The sequence below is a fragment of the Mus caroli genome, unplaced genomic scaffold (assembly GCF_978045245.1).
Source record: "Mus caroli unplaced genomic scaffold, Mus_caroli_1 scaffold_20, whole genome shotgun sequence".
Taxonomy (NCBI): domain Eukaryota; kingdom Metazoa; phylum Chordata; class Mammalia; order Rodentia; family Muridae; genus Mus; species Mus caroli.
Window position 1 is genome coordinate 49,539,498 of NW_028227275.1, and position 3,027 is coordinate 49,542,524.

The 3,027-nt window shown below is 44.2% G+C and overlaps 1 pseudogene; it reads right to left on the reverse strand.

Annotated features, from left to right (window-relative positions):
• Positions 1-247: 247 nt before the first annotated feature.
• On the reverse strand, positions 248-636 carry LOC110285985 (28S rRNA/ribosome and sororin micro-cofactor pseudogene; annotated as a pseudogene).
• Positions 637-3,027: the final 2,391 nt, after the last annotated feature.

Consider the following 3,027-nt stretch of genomic DNA (forward strand, 5'->3'; position numbering starts at 1 on the left):
CTTTTCTTTTTTTTTCTTTCTTTCTTTTTCTTCTTCTTTTTTTTTTTTTTGAACGCACTAAAGCTTTATTACAAAAGGAGTTAACTGCTAGAGATGGCCCTCCAGTTTTTCTCTGTGTCCTTTCCCTTCCCAATATACACCTCCAGGGGAGGTCAAGGGTCCATTGTAGAAGGGGTGTCTAGGAAAGTGAAATATGCTAATATTTTTTCCAAAGTTCCTCCAAATCCTTCTAGGTGCTAGTGAACATCTTCTGGTAGAAGAGGTAGGGACTTCAGCTCTTATCTTCAAGATCCTCCATAGTTACGTCCTGGGGAGCTTTTATCTTCTGTTGGGCTGTGGCTGACTAGTCCTGGTTGACTTGGAGGGGGCTTTCACTTCCATGGCTGCTTTTTCTTTCTGGGCAAGTCGGATCTGCTGCAAGAGTTTCCTGCGCTTCTTCCCAGACAGCGTGATGTTGGCACGAGCACTGGACACCCGCTTCTTGAGGTGGTGCTTCATAGTCAGCCCTTCGTCTATCACAGCCCCGACCACCCGGCGCTTCCGTCGCCGATCCCTGCTTAATACCCTGCGGCGCTTGAACAACTTCTTCTTCAGCTCTGTCCAGGGACGATTGATCTTTCCTCCCGGAGATGCAGGTTAAAGTTTTAAACTTAGTTTTTATTATGCATCCTGGCATCAGCTCTATGGCCCAGCTTTTACCGTGTGATGGTTTGCTAATGGTGTTCTTTTTTATTTTATTTTATTCTCAATCGATTGATTTGTGTGTGTGTCTTCAGTCAAAATATTATATATATATAATATATATATACATACATATCTGGATGGGCCTGGAACTTGCTCAGTAGACCAGGCAGGCTTTGAACTGACAGAGATCCATCTGCCTGGCATTACAGACTTGTGCCACCATGCCCCAACAACTGATTTGTTCCTTTGAGGGACAGCAAGAGTCTCTTTTTAAATATGAATGTGAAGTAATTTGAGTTTGTCTTAGACTGAATTCCCCCAGGGCTTTACTGGGGAGCACTCCCTTCTGTGCTGAAATGACAGCAGCAGGCAGAAGGGTCAGAGGCAAAAGAACACTGAGCAACAGCAGCAGAGGCCCTCAAGCACAGTGCTATCTGGATCTGAGTCAGCTTACTTAGGGGCTCAGTCCTCAGAGAAGATACGGCTCAGCCATTTCCCTGCAGATTGGCCAGGGAGTAGGCAATCCGGAGAAACAGACTCAGCTGTGGCTGTCAGCCACCAATACTTGCAGCTGAGGACAGTGCTGAGTCCCCAAGGTAGGCATCTAGGGGGCCTCTATCCAGAGCATCCTGTAGTCTATGACATGTCCCCTCTCGGGTCAAGACTTCTATAGTTCACTTAACCTACACAAGAGACGCCAGTAAAAGCTGTACTTGGTAACCCTGTTGCTGCTTGCCAGAGGGACACTTCTCATTCCTGTTCTTCCTACTAGATTCTTAAAGTCTACCTGTCCTAGGTTCTGTATTCAGAGTGGGAAAGAGCTTGGAGAATGAATTCTGTTTTTGTGATCACTGGGGACTGGTCTAATTTCCTTTGCTTGCTATCTAACTTTTCTTGAAGTGAGTGCTGTCTCTAAGCATTCTGACCTTCCGCTTTCACTCAAGTCTGGGCAACAGGATGATGTAATTCATTGAAACTAAGGAGACACAAAGTGAATTTGTCAACAGTCTCGAGGGAAGTAATGGACCTTCTCTTTTGGGATCATTAGGTGCAAGAACCACATTTGGTGTGTTTTGTGTCTACTACATGGGGAACAATTACGTGTTTTTAAATAAGGAGAGTTTCACATGTCCCTCACAGGAGGCACTATTCACCTGGTTATTCACTTGGTTACGATGTCCCAGGGCCTTGATAACCTGGCCTCAAGTCCTGGTTTTGCTAAGTGAGTCCAGTCTTGGGCTGTTTATACAATGACTCAACAATTTTCTTATGTCCATCTTACTGTTTCCTAAGTATTTGGGTAAGGATTAAAGAAAGCACAGGGAATATACCTGGATATATGTTACTAAATGCCAACTCTAATTAGTAATTTTGCAAGAAGATCATTAGAGCGCAACATATCTAACCACGTTGTGGTTTGGATTTGAAGTGTCTCCTTTCTCAGAGGCTCATATGCTGAAGGATTAGTCCCTAGCTAGTGACCATAATGAGAAGTGATGGGATCACAGGACTTTAGCCTCATCATAGAGTCATCCCTTTGTAAAGTCAAAGCTGAAGGGGCTATCAGGAGACGGGGCCTAGTTAGAGGAAATAGGTTTATGGGGCCTGGGGGGCCTGCTTTGAAAAGCTGTCTTTGCTTCTGGACTTTCCTCTGTTACTCTGCCTCCTGCCCACTGTGAAGAGAAACGCCCCATCCATCACATGCCCCCTGCCATGATGCTGTGTCTCATCATGATATCTGTTTTTATTTATGTGTGTGTGTACATGCATGTTTGCTGGTCTGTATGCATACCACATGTAGGCAGTATCTCTGGAGGCCAGTGCAGGTGCCAGATATCCCAGAACTGAGTTATAGGGGGTCGTGAGCTACATGGCTAGGGGACCGGGAACCACACTCTATCTCCTGTAATCTTATCACTGAGACTTCTTTCCACAACTCCCCACGTTGTTTTATTACAGATATTCTGTCCCAGCAACTAAAAGTTCAGTTTTCATTGAGAGCATCAGACATACTGCAGGGTTGCCTAGAAACACTTGAACTTTATAGAGGAAGAACTTGATTATTATTTTGTGTAAAGTATCTTTACAGATCATACCGTATATGTTTCAAACCACCCTCACTGTTCTATCTACTGTTTATTTTATTTATTTATTTATTTATTTATTTATTTATTTATTTATTTATTTGAGAGAGGGGTTCTATGTATAACAACCCTAGCTGTCCTGGACTCGCTTTGTAGAATAGACAAGCCTACAAAGGCCTGGGCTAGTTCCTCCTGCCTCTGCCTCCGGAGTGCTGAGATTAAAGGCACATGCCATCACACCCAGCTCTTCTACTTACAT